Here is a 17,269-nt window from a genome sequence, read left to right on the forward strand (position 1 = left end):
GGAAAAGACCATGCATGTACAATCCGATGACGGTTCAAGAATTAATCGCCAGTTCTGGCTTCCAGTCTTTACTAATACCATCAAGAAATATAGGTAATTCAGAGCAGAAAGCAAAAACTCAACTCCCAAAGATTGATCGCAGATAGCAATTTGCACTAAAAAAAGATCGAACGATGACAGTATTCACGCATGCACTAGAAGATCCTTGCAGCCTTTAAATTATCGATACACTTGGTTTTTACAGGTTAGTTTTTGTCAAAAAAGCACCGCAAATTCTTTTCAGTTGTTTTGTGTATTTTGGGAAACTGACCTCGATCTTCCATGCCGGTTGGATTCTGTATTTGCGTTTGTAATACTGTGTGTATTTACGTTTGTATGAATGAGTATGCGTTCAACAGTGCAAGACCATTAACGCGTCATTTAGGCCAAAAAAATAAGTCTCCGGTTTCTGGTATGTGCGCGCGTCGCCGTAGCCACGCGCGTCGGCAAAATGAAAAAGTTTTTTTTTTCAATGAAAGATGATGTCTCAAAACCGCCAAACTCACTGGTTTGACTGGAATCATGCTGCTGCACAATTTTAACGTGTTTTTAGATTGGGTTTTGGTCGAGAATAAGCTTTATGTGGCCTCTCTGGACTCCCATATATTTGCACTAAGTTTAGTCGGGCACCATTTACAGTCATCAGCCGACATTTGAAGCAAAAAAAATCAGGTAAAAAAAAAAAAAAAAGCCGCGTCGCCGCACCACTTTTTGGGCAAGCTCCATACCAGAAACCGGAGACTTTTTTTTTTTGGCCTTAAGGAATGCAATTGTCCTTGCGTGTCGCCGCGATAAAATGAGGAACGTGCCAGCAACTTATTTTTATGGCGGATATGGTTATAATATAAAAAACAAACAAACAAACAGTTACATCACATTTTGCAAAACTCACTCACGTTAAACATCGAGTATTAATAAGCAAATCAAAACATTACAATGGCCAGATATCTCTGCCTTAGCAAGGCCTTCTTCAGGGGTAAAAGTTAATAAAATATTTAATTGGAAGTGCAATTCCGGATGTGATCGTACCTTAGGAAATTGACAAATGGACAGAAATGACTCTACTTTAGAATCACAGTCTTTCAACCCAATCGGACTTGTACTTTAGAAGTTCAACTTTTTCTTGCACTTATGAAAGACTGTATATTGACAGCGTTGTGCCATTGCTATAAATGTCAGTCTGCAGATGCAAAAGTCCAAAGCATTTTCCTGTTTGATTCCACAGTTACTTAGAAAAATAAAGAGCTATCTCTGTTTCCTTGTTTTGCTATTTATTTTGCATGCTCTTCCTCCTTTGCAACATTTCTTGTCAACATCGGGGGACTTGAAGCTATCTGACTCTATAGGGGGCGTTGTTCAAGCATGTATTCAATAAATTACACATACGCCGCATTGAGCGCCATTCCATGTTGAAATCAGTATCTTGGAGCTATTTTTTTAGTGAAAAATATTAAAAAGTCGATTAACCTTGAATACAACAAATCGTCTTCCGCTAGGAAACAAAAAAAGTTGGGGTGGTACAGGCACTTTGGATTGTAATAAGTCGCTTTGAAACTAAGAAGTATAGACTTAATATTTTGTGAGGCGTACTCACCCATGGCAGCAATACACCCCCCTTATGTCGATTTGTGTTGTTTTGGACTAAGCTGCTATTCTGAAGCTCGTAGTTACAAGAAACAAGAGGGCGCTAGTTAAAAAGGTATTGATGACCATTTTGGAAGGACTTTCAAGGGGAACCTGGCTTTGCGTCCAGAAAAATGAAGACATTGTCACCGTTTTCTCAAAAAGTATGATGTCTACTGACCTGAAAGTTTCGATAGGTTAATGTGTAAATAACCTGCTTCGTCAGCTTTATTGTACTGTTCGTCCTTACAAATCGGCAGATGTATAGATTTGTATATTTTGTTTGCAACTGACGTCAATTATCTTTTAGGATATACATAAACTGTTCTTTATTATGCACGACGACATATCAAAGTAAGGAGCTGTGATGTTTCAAGAACAATACAATAATGCCTTTGAAATATTCAGCACTTAATTAAATATATGTGAAAACTTGATGAGGCCAAAATATTTTTGCAAACTTGATTTTAATTCGTAGCTGTTAACAAAAATGGGTGAAGAGCAAATCCTATCATCAAACACCACTTTTCTTGTTTCAAATAGATTTAAATAACTCGTAATACTGACGATGTTATGAAACATTGACAGCTTCATTTGAAAATTGACTTTGCTGGGTTTTCAAGTCCAACACGTATGTTTTAAGCACACGCCAAATGAAGGTTTGTAGTCCTTGCTCAGTTTATTAAAATCAACCATCACCAAAGATTTATTAAATGTATTAAGCAACGATTATATACCACTGCACTGTTATGTTACTTTATCAGATTATACAAAGATATTCGAGATCCAGCGGTATTTGAGTAAGTTATTCTTGAGAAATTTAGTAAGGCCTTTCCCGCCCCCTCCCCCAGAACTGAATCGGTACAAATTCATCTTCATGTACAATAATGTCATCATTATGCGTCCTCTTCTGTTAACTTGACCACACCACATACTGTTACCCCTGATGGTACAGCCAATAATATCCCGTACCCGATTGGTATTTAATTATGACCCATGTGCGGTGGGACTTACTCGCTTTTTAAAGGAACCTCTTTCCAATTTAAATCTCTTTGCAATTTAAATATAACGATAATGTAATACCACTACTCGGATAGGAAGCAAGAAGATTACAGAAAAAAGTTTTAAAGGGAAAATACAACATTTGCTAACATCGAAAAATAAAACTACCAAGTAGTTACGAAATACCTTACTAGGATGTTGGTAAATGACATGCTTAATCATCCTGTAAAATTATGGCACCTGGTGTGAAGCCATTTAAAAAAAAAATGGTATATTTGTCTACATTTCCAACGCTGGTCGGCCGACCACCGTTGGAAAAACCTAACTATTTTTCAATTACTGCACCAAATTTACCATTTTTTTTTAGTCTTGCTTTGCTAGCTATTGGTTCCATGCTCATGAACGGGTGCAGGCCAGCTAGACTGGTTCCCTTACCTTACAATTTTCTGGTATGTTTTATCCATTCCATCTTTAGTGGAGTCAGGGAACCAGACTACTTGAATATTTTTGTTTTTCTTTGTTTTTCTAGCATTTTCGAACCCAAAACTTCAAACATGTCAGTGTAACAATATTTGATCTATTATACTAACCCCCCAAATAGTTCATTTCTAAAATTACAGCAAAAGCCAATGACGTACATTCCCTTTAAAGATTACAGACAAGAGAATAATGCTTTTACATATTACCCATTTACCCAATTAATATAAGATGATTAAAATGCCACAAGGGCTAATTACGATATTGTTTCATTCTTTCTGGCTGAGACTGAATAGCAATGATGAGCAGATACACCAATGGTGAATCCTCCACACTAGTGATGCCCTGTAAATAAGAGGGAAAAGTATTAAACAGAGAATGTCATTAATCACAAAAACATTCATTACAGAAATAAAGTGTTAGCCTAAATTTAGGGATTTTTTTTTGCAGAACACCATGCACTGCCACTTGGTTTGATGATAATATAAGGTGCCCGGTATTTGATGACGAAAGACCCTTCTTTATACAAGTGCATCTTTCGGGTATTTTCCCCAGGGTAGGACTGTAGATATGATCAATCGATGCTGATAGCAAAACGACAACACCACCACTGAACGTCCACCCTCTGAATCGTTACGCCTTTACATTGTGTACAGAGGGAGTAAGTGCATGAATCAGGGCAGAAAGTTCATAACAACCTCTTGCTTTATTGAAAGTTTGACAATGGCGCTTTAGTATTTCTTGAAAAAAAAATAAAGACTTGACCACAAAAACAAGTCAACTTGTAAACGTGGACGCTCTTCGGTCGAGTGGATTTATTTCAAAAGTAAAGGTAAAAGTAAAAAAACAGACATACAAACAAACCATTCAGCCGATCTGACAAACAAGATTCAGGGCAAGCGCACGCTCTTTTTAAGTTAACCCCCAACAAAACCCCGACAACAATGTATAAAAATTCCACATATTATGCACTTTCAAATGATTTATTATAGTTTACCCATAAAAAAGTGCACCGACCAAGCGATTTTTGTTCTCGTGATGTAGGCTAGTTCACAAACTCGGCTGCAAAGATTAAAACGTCAGCCATTTACAAAATATGAAGGGAAAAATAATCATGAGAATTCTGCTGCAAAATATCGCTGCCTGGTGCTTAAACACTAATTGAATAGAAAATATTACACTCTAGAGAAAAACAGAAAATAAAAACACCCCTCTACAAGCAAACGCAAACAAAGGAGAAGAAAATAATTATGAGGCAAAAAGGAACAACTTAATTCATACTGAGCTGAGATAGAACCACGCTCACGCGCACTTCGAGGCACGCGCATAATTGTTAAAACTCTATTGGTCGAAGGATTTAGAGCGCGCGTTAGAAAAGCGCGTGAGCGTGGTGCCACCTCAGCAAAGCCTTCTTATGAAGATCAAGACTAGAAGGTAAAACTCACTTGACACGGTGGGAGTCTGGGGATAAACCCTACTTTTCACAGCAGTTTTCACCATTACAAACGGAGTTACAATAAGTAGCAGGACAGCACCTTCCCCTCTTAGCAATGCCTGAAAAGAAAAATGTGAATCAAAGTTTTGTTTTTATTCCTGTTTGTGTCTGTGTGCTAGCTTGTATTTGTTTGTTTTGTATGGCGAAATTGTTACACGATTATAGACTTGGTTCAAGTCGTAGACGCTGCTTCTGCTTCCGGCGCTAAGTCCGCAATATCCGATAAGTGCGCAATCGTACAATCTCTTGTAAATTATCCTCTCTCGTCAACGGTAACATTTCTACATACATGTTCTTTTTAAAGAGAATGAAGCCCTTTGTTCATGGGGAGGGATGGAGAAGATGTTGTGAGTTGAGGTGTAATCTTACTTTCTGCCAAGTCCTTGTAAAGCTCCTTGACTTCCAGATAGTCCTTCACTTCACGCAGCAGTTCGGTCAGCTTTGTGTCTGTTGAAGACATTCAATTTATCACTTATTCATTATCAATTCAAACAGCCTTGTGGAATTATTAAAAGTATTCAACATTCTAGTTTAACTTTTAGAAGGAAAGGGATAGAAAATCTTGGTGGTTGCAAAATTCCATTTAGTCCACCACTTACAAAAGCTTGAACTCAAAGATCAACCCCAATCTTCAAGAAACTTAAGAGTAAAAAACTTGAACAAACTTGAATATAATCTAAATGTATAAGCTAGCATAAATCTCAGCCCCGATCAGACAACTAGACTAGCTGTAAACCGCGCAATTTGATGTACATGCAGCAACGCCTTGCAGTATAACCATTAAGAGATAACTCGTCCCTTGATTTAGACAAACAAAATTAATCAAAACCCTTTTGGGGCTGGCGCCTGATGAATACATACCTTCCTCCCTCTCGTAACCGCTGACGAGGACAGACACCAGACTCACAACAACAAGGAAACACAGAAGGTTCTTCATTTTTGAAGGTATCTGTAGGATCAAAACAGGAAAAACACAATGCAAAGCGCAATTTTTCACTGCAAACAGTTTTGCTCTGCCGTCACAGTTTTTCACTGCAGAAAAACTGAGCTGAAATCGTTATTTAAATTGTACATGATTTTTGCTGGTACGTTTAGGAAGAGACTCCAATTAACTATTCAGCCTGCGGTACTTAACTTTTAACGCCTTCATTTCGACAGCTGTGTTTTTTTCTGAAACTTACCACTGATGGACAGTTTAATATACCTCTGGCATTTTCAAAATGATATTTTCAATGCAGGGTTATTGGGCTATAATTATGTTCCTTCAATTGTGAATTTCTACGCGTGCCGAGTCCATGCGATGAATGTATCTGAAGGAACACATTGTTTGCAATGTATAATGGAAAATGTTTACATAATAATTGTTCGTGGTTAATGTCGTTTTGTTTTATCCAATTTAATTGTTTTACAATTAATAGCATATACAAAGAATAAAATATTCCTAGGATTAATAAAGACAGTTAATGATCAATAAATACAATTGAATCAGATGATCTTATCTACACTTTAATACAAGACCTAATATACACATAAATTCTGGCTCTAATGTTTTTGGTTGTTGAGAATTTCTTCGGACGGTTTTTCAACTTTAGGAATGAGTAAACTTACAGTTTTGTTTTGCTCGACTTGCTGCTTGTTGGAATTTGACGATAAAGTTGCGTGCGAGATAACTGTTACAATAACGACACACAGCTTGCAAAGAACCAGCCACAATAATAAAATAGAATTATTTTCTGACACACCAGCAATATAACCAGCTCATTGAGCAGACCATTCCATTACCCAAAGAGGGGATTTCAACTGCACATCCCTCATTTCGTTCAACAGATGCTTACCCTAATGCTCACCCTCCCACCCCTGCGTAATGCAACACTTTATGACCGATTAAACATTCAATGTATAAAACATTAGAGGCAGTGGAAAGATGCAAGCAATGTTGTTTTAGCAAAATGTGATGGTTTTGTTTGAACAAGTATTATTACCTGTTCCACCAGGTAGAGAGTGTTTGAACCCAAGCTGTTCGACGGAGCAACGCTGGTGTTGCGGATGAGTGAGTTTAGCAAAATGGATGGAATTGTATTTTATGTTTATCTGTTCCACCATAGGAAAAAACCTTTTGCTGGTACTTTCGTCATTTGGAATTGTATTGCATGATTATCTTTTCCACCAAAGAAAAAATTGTTGCTGGTACGTTTGTCATTTTGTCACGCAATGACAATGCTCGAGAAAGGACGCGGGTAGGTTCTTGCACAGTTGGACGTAATTTCTCTACCACAAACGTAAATACAGAATCAAAAGAAAACCGTGTCTGTTGGAATCTCGAGGTTACAAAACAACTGAAAAGAATTTGCCAGTTTTTTGTGTGAAAAATTGACCTATAGAAAAAGTGAACCGGAAAAGCGCATATTGAAGAGACAGGGTACCAGGCATAAGCTAAAATATGGCCACTTAACATGAACACCAAAACAACTTGGAAATACCACCTACAAAAAAGTCACAGAATTGGAGCATTTTAACTGTTTATTTTAGGTATTTATTAATGGGAATAGCGGCATGATATTAACCCAGTTTTCAACGCGCGATAGTGACCGGGTTTGAGGATGGCCGCTGTTAATGGACCTCGCCTTCGGCTCTGTCCATTATAACAGCGGTCATCCCCCGACCCGGTCATTTATCACGCAGTGAAGGTTTCTAGTTCTTTGCTCGTGTACCCCCCGCCCTCTGTTTGCAGGGCGGGGCCGAGGGTACGATTCGCTCGTACCCCCACCCTGCAAACAGGACGCTGGTAAGGGCTGACGTCATTTGAGCTCTCATTGGATAGATTTTGCGTGACCTATGACGTAGACGCGTCACACAAACTAGCTTCCGGTGCCCATCATGCGTAGCGTGCGCTAGCTGCATGCGAAGGTCAATCTATACTTCCTTCACAAGATTCTGTGAAGCTCATCAGCCCTTACCAGCGCCCTGTTTGCAGGGCGGGGGTACGAGCGAAAGGGTACGAGCGAATTCTAGTTCTTGCGCTGTAGTATCAATGCAGAATGGAGTGTTGATGAATGAGGGCGCTATGCATGTAGCCATGCGTGTATATGTCTGTGGATGCAGACCATTAATCTATCCATTATGATGTAGTATAAATGGAGATCAATGATGCACAATCTACATAAATCTCAGAGCTATAATGAAAAACAAAATTACACTTTACAATGTATAAAATTTAGATTGAAGTAAAGTTCTCATTTATTTTTCATTAAATAATGTGACACGTCTTTTGTCTGCATCGTAGACATCTTGAAACAAACCAGAGGAGTGAAGATGACCGATTTTCTTCCTCTCCACGGATGTGTGTAGTATTAATAGCAAGGCAGGAGGAAATGGTGAAAAGAGCGCCTCCTAGCGGCGAAATGACATGTCAACACAGACTGAAGGTCACGACATATTATTGCATTCTCCAATCACCAACGCTCAAATTTATTGAAATCAACCAAACCATCACCAAAGATTTCTATTTAGCAACGATTACTCTTAAAACCTCTGTCTCAGACTGACCCCGAGTCTGAATCCAAATTTGTTCAGTCCTTTTTCTGGTAAAAACGACACTTGTTTGGATCAAAATGGCCTCGAAAAAGTCACTTTTGACCCCCCTAATGGATTTTTTTTTTTTACCAGAAAAGGACTGAGCAGGTTTGGATTCAGATTCCGGTCAATGGCCCAGTAGTTTTTCAAGTGAAGATTTAGACTTCTGTTACTTTGTGAGATTAAACAAATATAGTCCAAATGCAGCGGCATTTGAGTTATTTTTGAGAAATTTAATAAGGCCTTTTCCCCCCGAACTGCATTATGAATCGATACAAACTCATCTTCGTGTTCAATAACACTGTCAGTATGCGCCCTCTACTGGTAACTTGACCTCACCTCATATCTTGTTACCCCTGATGGTACTGCCAATAATACCCTGTGTCCGATTGGTATATGACATAAGGAGTGGCGAAATTTACTCGCTTTTTAACGAAACTCTGACCAATTTTAATGTAAAGTTAATAATAATATCACCAATCAGATAGGAAATTAGAGCATTACACAAAGAGCTTTAAAAGATTACAGACAAGAGAATAATGCTTTTACATATTACCCATTTACCCAATTAATATAAGATTTTTAAAATGCCATAAGAGCTAATTACGATATTGTTTCATTCCTTGTGGCTGAGACTGAATAGCAACGATGAGCAGATACACCAATGGTGAATCCTCCACACTAGTGATGCCATGTGAATAAGAGGGAAATGTATTAAAGAGAGAATGTCATTGATCACGAAAACATTAATTACGGAAATAAAGTGTCAACCTCAATGATATGTTGTATATTCATAGGATTTGATGACACTAAAGACCCTTCTTTATACTAGTGCATCTTTCGGGTATTATTGTTTTCTCCAGGGTACGACTGTAGATATTATGATCAATCGATGCGGATAGCAAAACCAGGCCACTGAACGTCACCCCCCCCCCTCTAAATCGTTATACCTTTACGTTGTGTACAGAGGGAGTAAGTTCATAAATCAGGGCAGACAATTCCAAACAACCTCTTGTTTTGTTGAAAACCCAAGTTTGACAATAATGGTGCTTTAGTATTTCTTGAAAAGACAGACTTGACTACAAAACAACTCAACTTGTAACCGATTACGCTCTTCGTTCGAGTGGATTTATTTAAAACCAAAGAAGGCACAAGTAAAAAACAATCAAACAAACAAATCAGTCAGCCGAATCGGACAAACCGTACAGCGCAAGCGCACGCTCCTTTTAACCCCCAAGCCCCGACAACAATGTATGAAAATTCCACATATTGTTCACTTTCAAATGATTTATTATATAGTTTACCCGTAAAAAAAACCCAGCTTTTTTGTAAATTAATCATGCACGGCGTACAAACGCACAACGACAAAGCGATTCTTGTTCTCGTGATGTAGGCTAGTTCACAAACTCAGCTGCTGGTAAAGATTAGACCGCCAGCCATTCACAAAATATGAAAAAAAATAAACATGGATGAGAATTCGGCCGCAAAAAAACGCTGACTGGCGCTTATACACTAATAGACGAGGCCAAGTCTGGGTTGCGTTCGGTCTGTATCTACATCTACACGTATAAATGTACACTATACGGGTGCAGACCAGTAAATCGGTCCGAAATTGCCTGCGCCGGCCAAATCACGATTTGCATGCCCTCAAAATCTTCGGTATTTGAGCATGCTGTGGGCCATGAACTTGAGGGTTTGTAAAAAATATGGGTGGAAGCCGTGCACAGGACTGGGAGCTTGCAGTTCTGTGTAATTTTGATGTAATTTGGACCCTAAAAGCGCTCTATTTTGCAATGGAGTGTAGCCATCGTTTTTCAAAATGGCGATGGGCTTCAGGACTATTTTTAGGGGTGATCATCTTCGGATGGAAATTTCTCCTAAAAGTCATCAGTTGACCCCCCGAAAATTGAAAAGAAAATGAAAGGTGATAAAATAAGCTTTAATTTGATGTGTGTCTCGAACACCTTGGAGAGTTGTAAGTATTTTCCCCGAATTTCTGAAGTGGGAGCATTTACCATTGGGGTCTATGGAAGTTTATTTACTGGTCTGCTACCTATAGTTTCAAAATAGCGCCTTCCATGGTTTGTTGTCAAATATTTGCGGAGTGTTTTTTTTTCAGGGGGGGGGGGGCGGAACCTGGGGGGGGGTGCAGCGTTTCAAAAGGGTCACCAATGGCGGTTTCGCAACAAATGCGCCCAAAATCTGAATAGGGCCGATGGACCGTCGTCCGATCACAGCAATTTCGAGCGAACAAGGGGGGGGGGGTAATTTGGGTCGGAAGTAGCAAAAACTCGATTAACGCCCGTTGGGGGCGCCCTGCAGTAAGGTAGCCGCAAACAGAGGGCTTGTTTTCAGGCCAGAAATCGCAGTCAGAGATTTTTTTTCTTGCAATTTTTTGATGAAATATGAGTCATCCATCCTTCCTCGTGCCGTACAAGTGGTTTGGGGAATGTTTCAAAACCTCGCTTCTCTATAGTTTCAAAATGGCGCCTTCCATGGTTTGTTGTCAAATGTTTGCGGAGTGTTTTTTTTTCAGGGGGGGGGCGGAACCTGGGGGGGGGCAGCGTTTCAAAAGGGTCACCAATGGCGGTTCCGCAACAAATGCGCCCAAAATCTGAATAGGGCCGATGGACCGTCGTCCGATCACAGCAATTTCGAGCGAACAAGGGGGGGGGGGGGGGGTAATTTGGGGTCGGAAGTAGCAAAAACTCGATTAACGCCCGTTGGGGGCGCCCTGCAGTAAGGTAGCCGCAAACAGAGGGCTTGTTTTCAGGCCAGAAATCGCAGTCAGAGATTTTTTTTCTTGCAATTTTTTGATGAAATATGAGTCATCCATCCTTCCTCGTGCCGTACAAGTGGTTTGGGGAAATTTTTCAAAACCTCGCTTCTCTATAGTTTCAAAATGGCGCCTTCCATGGTTTGTTGTCAAATGTTTGCGGAGTGTTTTTTTTTCAGGGGGGGGCGGAACCTGGGGGGGGGGGGGGGCAGCGTTTCAAAAGGGGTCACCAATGGCGGTTCCGCAACAAATGCGCCCAAAATCTGAATAGGGCCGATGGACCGTCGTCCGATCACAGCAATTTCGAGCGAACAAGGGGGGGGGGGGGGGGGGGGTAATTTGTGGGTCGGAAGTAGCAAAAACTCGATTAACGCCCGTTGGGGGCGCCCTGCAGTAAGGTAGCCGCCAACAGAGGGCTTGTTTTCAGGCCAGAAATCGCAGTCAGAGATTTTTTCTCTTGCAATTTTTTGATGAAATATGAGTCATCCATCCTTCCTCGTGCCGTACAAGTGGTTTGGGGAAATTTTTCAAAACCTCGCTTCTCTATAGGGTGCAGACCAGTAAATCGGTCCGAAATTGCCTGCGCCGGCCAAATCACGATTTGCATGCCCTCAAAATCTTCGGTATTTGAGCATGCTGTGGGCTATGAACTTGAGGGTTTGTAAAAAATATGGGTGGAAGCCGTGCACAGGACTGGGAGCTTGCAGTTCTGTGTAATTTTGATGTAATTTGGACCCTAAAAGCGCTCTATTTTGCAATGGAGTGTAGCCATCGTTTTTTCAAAATGGCGATGGGCTTCAGGACTATTTTTAGGGTGATCATCTTCGGATGGAAATTTCTCCTAAAAGTCATCAGTTGACCCCCCGAAAATTGAAAAGAAAATGAAAGGTGATAAAATAAGCTTTAATTTGATGTGTGTCTCGAACACCTTGGAGAGTTGTAAGTATTTTTCCCGAATTTCTGAAGTGGGAGCATTTACCATTGGGGTCTATGGAAGTTTATTTACTGGTCTGCTACCATACACGCCGTACCATAACGCGCGCCCTCATGCGTCAAATCCAGATCAACATGTTAAAAACGTACATGTACATGTTATGTTTATGTGATGCAGCAACCCAGACTTGGTCGATCTGCCATTCTCTTATTGGTCAGAAGATCAAAACTAGAAAAATACTCACTTGACATGGTGGACTCGGGATAGGCCTAAACCCTGCTCAGGCACAGCATAGGTGTGCTCTACAAATTTGTAAGCGGCAAGGACAGCACCCCCTCTTATCAATGCCTGCGAAGGAAAATGTGAATAAAAGTTAAGTTTATTCCAGTTTCTTTCTGTTTGCTAGTTTGTATTAATTTTGTTTGTTTAGTTTGGTGAAGTTGTTAATACACGATTATAAAATTGGTTCAAGCTGTATACGCTGCTTGTGCTTCCGCTAACAAGTGCGCAATCGTACAATCGCTTATAAATTTTCTCTCGTTAACTGTAACATTAATTTTGTACATCCTTTAAAATAAAAGAAGAAGAAGAGAGAATTAAGTACTTTGCTCATGGGGAGGGATGGAGAAGATGTTGTGAGTTGAGGTGTAATCTTACCTTCTGCCAAGTCCTTGTAAAGCTCCTTGACTTCCAGATAGTCCTTCACTTCACGCAGCAGTTCGGTCAGCTTTGTGTCTGTTGAAGACATACAATTATCACTGCCTCGTTATCAATTCAAAATAGCATTATGAAAGTATTTAACATCGTAGTTTATTTGTAAGAAGGAAAGGGATCAAGATTCTGGATGGTTTCAAATTTCCATTCAGTCCACCACCAACAAAAGGTTGGAATCGTCATTTTCATGCACGAGTACAAACAAAGCCCCAATCTCCAAGAAACTTAAACTTGAACAAACTTGAACAGTAATCTTAATGTATAAGCTAGCATAAACCTCCCAAAAACTCAGCCCCGATCAGACAACTAGTTCTAGCTGTAAACCTCGCGATTTGATGGACATGTAGCAACGCCTTGCAGTATAACCATTAAGAGATAACTCGTCCCTTGATTTAGAAAAACAAAATTAATCGAAAACCTTTTTTTTTCAGATTGGCGCTCGATGAATACATACCTTCCTCCCTCTCGTAACCGCTGACGAGGACAGACACCAGACTCACAACAACAAGGAAACACAGAAGGTTCTTCATTTTTGAAGGTATCTGTGGGATTAAAACAGAATGCAAAGCGCAATTTTTCACTGCAAACAGTTTTGCTCTGCCGTCACAGTTTTTCACTGCAGAAAAACTGAGCTGAAATCGTCATTTAAATTGTACATGATTTTTGCTGGTACGTTTAGGAAGAGACTCCAATTAACTATTCAGCCTGCGGTACTTAACGTTTAACGCCTTCATTTCGACAGCTGTGTTTTTTTCCCTGAAACTTACCACTGATGGACAGTTTAATATACCTCTGGCATTTTCAAAATGATATTTTCAATGCAGGGCTATTGGGCTATAATTATGTTCCTTCAATTGTGAATTTCTACGCGTGCCGAGTCCACACTGTAAAAAAATTGCCCGTAATTTTACGGTAAGGGGCCATTCAGAATTTTCAATGTTTTAAAATTTCGACTTTTTTTCCAATTATTTTGACCCACCCACCCACCCATAATTTCGATTAATAAAAAACTGAACATGTACATGTACATGCAAGTCTAGTTCAGTGACGGCGTGAAGTTTTCGGTCTTCCTCTTTTGCACTGGTGACCTTCAGTTTTCTTGTGTTTTGCCAGCTGATATGCTGTTGGGATTGACAGGTTGCAGTTTTGGAAGCCACAAAGATGACCGTGGTTTTGTCGTTTTCTGGATGAGGTGGATGACATGTGACATACGAGGTTGTGCCTATCACGTGAGTCCAGTGGTTGAATAGTCCAGTTTTATAGCGATTGGATACACGTAGGCCTTCATGACGTACATGTACAGTACACAGTGGCGTAGCCACGGGGGGGGGGGGGGGGGGGGGACAGCCCCCCCATGAAACCTTGTTCCCCCCCCCCCCAGTCGCCCCCCCCCCCCACTGAGATTTTGAGTTTCTAAAAAATTATCATTGATCTACATGACGCCCCCCCCCCCCCATGAAATGTTCCAGCCCCCCCAGCGCCCCCACTGAAAAATTCCTGGCTACGCCACTGGCCCCGGTTGACTATGCACACCATGGTCATCGTTGGAGGGAAAAATCACCTAAAAGTCATAGGTCAACCCCCCCCCCCCCCAAAAAAAAGATTTCCAAAAAGGTAAAGAGGATTAATTCAGCTTTCATTTGATGTATGTTTTGATCACCTGTGAGGGTTCAGAGTATGTTCCCCGATTTGTTTACATTGGGATATTTATCTTTGGTGCCTATGGGAATTTATGTATTGGTGTGCACCCACAAACTTTTCATCTGGAAGGCTCATGTCACGGAATGTCCCATTAAATTGTTTAGAAATTATGTTGAAAATAACATCTTCATGGATTCCCAGCACAACTCCTCACAATAAGCCCAGTGTTAACAATATTTCTCGTTGTGGGTCTGAAAATGAAAATTGTCGGTTTGTGTATATGATCAAGTGAAATTATTTATGCAGTATTTTGCCCATTTCCCTCAAAATTGCATATTGTAATATTGTACATTTTTTATCAATTTGCTAGAATATGTGATACCTCACCAACAAGTATCTTTTAACGAAATTCAATCAGAATATTTATCAATTTTTAAAAAGAAAATTAGTTGTTGTGTTACTTGTTGGTGTCCCTGCCACACTGTACGATGGTGTAGCCGTGCGTTATGCAAGTGGATTGTTTACTTTCGTTTTGACGGGGACTTTACTGAATAGAGTCTGGTGACTGTACATAGAAATTTCTTTGAATAAAAGTCGAATCGTTCATTCATGTGCACTTGTTATGCAAAGCAGGGGCGGTGGTTCAAGGATATCTATGTCGACATGAAGAAAGTGTGCAAGAACGCGACTTGAATGCTTTTATGTGTTCACAATACAACGACGCTGTTTAGTTATTTCACTGTGTGACACAGTGAGAAATTTTGGAATCATAATGGCGTCAGCGATACTTGCTGGGGAGCTCTTGCGTACACTTTCTGTACTTTGGGACTGTTGTTTCCAGGACAATTGTGTGTACGGTAACCCGACGTACCCAGATTTTTAAAGACGAAATTGCCGACCTCAAACTTGTTAGTGCCATATTTGGCAACTATATGTGCGTTATTAGTTTAATTAACCAAATGAACAGGTTAATTAAACATAGTACCATTGAAGGTACCTAAAAGTAAGCATAACAGCATAGAAGACCGACAGACGAACATAAAATGTTACAAAATAAACATATTTGTCTGGATAATTGTTTAGGGCGTTACCGGCAAGTTAATACAAACTTGGTGTCAAATAGATCATGGGAGTTACATTTCTTTGACTTTTCATACAAGTTTACATAAACTGTAACTGTATGACCTGCAGTGGCGTAGCCACGGGGGGGGGGGGGGCGTGGGGGGCGACAGCCCCCCCCCCATGAAACCTTGTCGCCCCCCCCCCCCATTCGCCTCCCCCACTGAGATTTTGAGTTTCTAAAAAATATATAATTGATCTACATGACGCCCCCTCGCCCCCCCCCCCCATGAAATGTTCCAGCCCCCCAGCGCCCCCCCCCCCTCCCCCACTGAAAAATTCCTGGCTACGCCACTGACAGTACATATAGGGGACGAAGTTGGAAAAGAAACACGCATCGCGATATCGGAATGCTTGCGCGTAGTTCAGGCAAGTCAAAAGATATATCTTTCTTTGTTTTTTTTAATCTTTTTTCCATGGAAAGTGAATTTCGATTTTCAGTTATTTAGCTTGACCCACCCACCCACAATTTGGAAAAAAGATCGAAATTTTAAAACATTGAAAATTCTGAATGGCCCCTAAAAGCACTGTCAAACGGGTTGCCAACAAAGACCGTAAAATTACGGTCAGTTACGGGTTTCCAAAAATGACGGTGACCGTAATTTTAACGCGAATTTCCCGTAAATTTGACGGCAATTTGCCGTAAAGTAATGGAATACAAGTGGGGTGGCGTCAGAGCTGAGTGTAGGGGTAGGGAGGGGGGTAGGTTCCAGTTGCAGCAGCTGGGAGTGGGGTATGCATACGTCTTGCAGCTTGTCTTTTACACGCATAGGGGTTTTCAAATCACTTAATGTGAAATTATCTTTAAGTTGTAACATAACTTGCATCTGTAAGTTGTAATTTTCATTTACAACTTTTTACCGATCCCACAGAAAGGGGTCAACCTATTGCTGGTCAACACCGCAGGATTAGCTGTTTGGCTCTCCGAATTCCGCAATATCAAAGCATTACGGCTGTGACGTCCCAATGATCAGCACGTAGCGAACGTTGCGTGAGTGCACACGAATCACAGCTTTAAAAACTAGGCGGTTGTGAGGGTTTGAAAGGGGAGGGGTTTTGAAAAGTTACGAATACAAAGCATTGTGAATCCCAGCATGCGTCAGGGCACCAAGTTTTACAGGAAATGCACGTAGCACGTTCTTTCTTGTGACGATACGAGCAATAACGGTAATAAACCGTAAAAAGTACGGGAAATTGACAGTGTTTTTACGGGTTCTGTTAACAGTGCATGCGATGAATGTTTCTGAAGGACACATTGTTTGCAACTCTCTACTCGTCTTAAATGTATAATGGAAAATGTTTACATAAGAATTGTTCGTGGTTAATGTCGTTTTGTTTTATCCAATTTAATTGTTTTAAAATTAATAGCATATACAAAGAATAAAATATTCCTAGGATTAATAAAAACAGTTAATGATCGATAAATACAATTGAATCAGATGATCTTATCTTCACTTTAATACAAGACCTAATATACATATAAATTCTGGCTCTAATGTTTTTGGTTGTTGAGAATTTCCCCGGACGGTTTTTCAACTTTAGGAATGAGTAAACTTACAGTTTTGTTTTGCTCGACTTGCTGCTTGTTGGAATTTGACGATAAAGTTGCTTGCGAGATAACTGACAATAACGACACACAGCTTGCAAAGAAACAGCCACAATAATGAAATAGAATTATTTTCTGACACACCAGCAATATAACCAGCTCATTGAGCAGACCATTCCATTACCCAAAGAGGGGATTTCAACTGCACATCCCTCATTTCGTTCAACAGATGCTTACCCTAAAGCTCACCCTCCCACCCCTGCGTAATGCAACATTTTATGACCGATTAAACATTCAATATATACAACACTAGAGATGGGGATGTAAGGT

At 40.3% G+C, this 17,269-nt stretch overlaps 2 long non-coding RNA genes across 2 annotated transcripts; both read right to left on the reverse strand.

Annotated features, from left to right (window-relative positions):
* Positions 1–1,860: 1,860 nt before the first annotated feature.
* LOC119722889 lies at positions 1,861–6,366 on the reverse strand. Its single transcript, XR_005270490.1, has 5 exons — positions 6,245–6,366; positions 5,498–5,585; positions 5,006–5,083; positions 4,587–4,695; positions 1,861–3,486 (listed from the first exon to the last, which is right to left on the reverse strand). It is a non-coding gene; the product is annotated as an uncharacterized LOC119722889 (long non-coding RNA).
* Positions 6,367–8,075: 1,709 nt separating this feature from the next.
* Positions 8,076–17,059, reverse strand: LOC119722890. Its single transcript, XR_005270491.1, has 5 exons — positions 16,952–17,059; positions 13,088–13,175; positions 12,577–12,654; positions 12,164–12,267; positions 8,076–8,890 (listed from the first exon to the last, which is right to left on the reverse strand). It is a non-coding gene; the product is annotated as an uncharacterized LOC119722890 (long non-coding RNA).
* Between the last annotated feature and the right edge of the window lie 210 nt (positions 17,060–17,269).

Source organism: Patiria miniata, unplaced genomic scaffold (genome assembly GCF_015706575.1).
Source record: "Patiria miniata isolate m_02_andy unplaced genomic scaffold, ASM1570657v1 HiC_scaffold_16, whole genome shotgun sequence".
Classification (NCBI taxonomy): Eukaryota; Metazoa; Echinodermata; class Asteroidea; order Valvatida; family Asterinidae; genus Patiria; species Patiria miniata.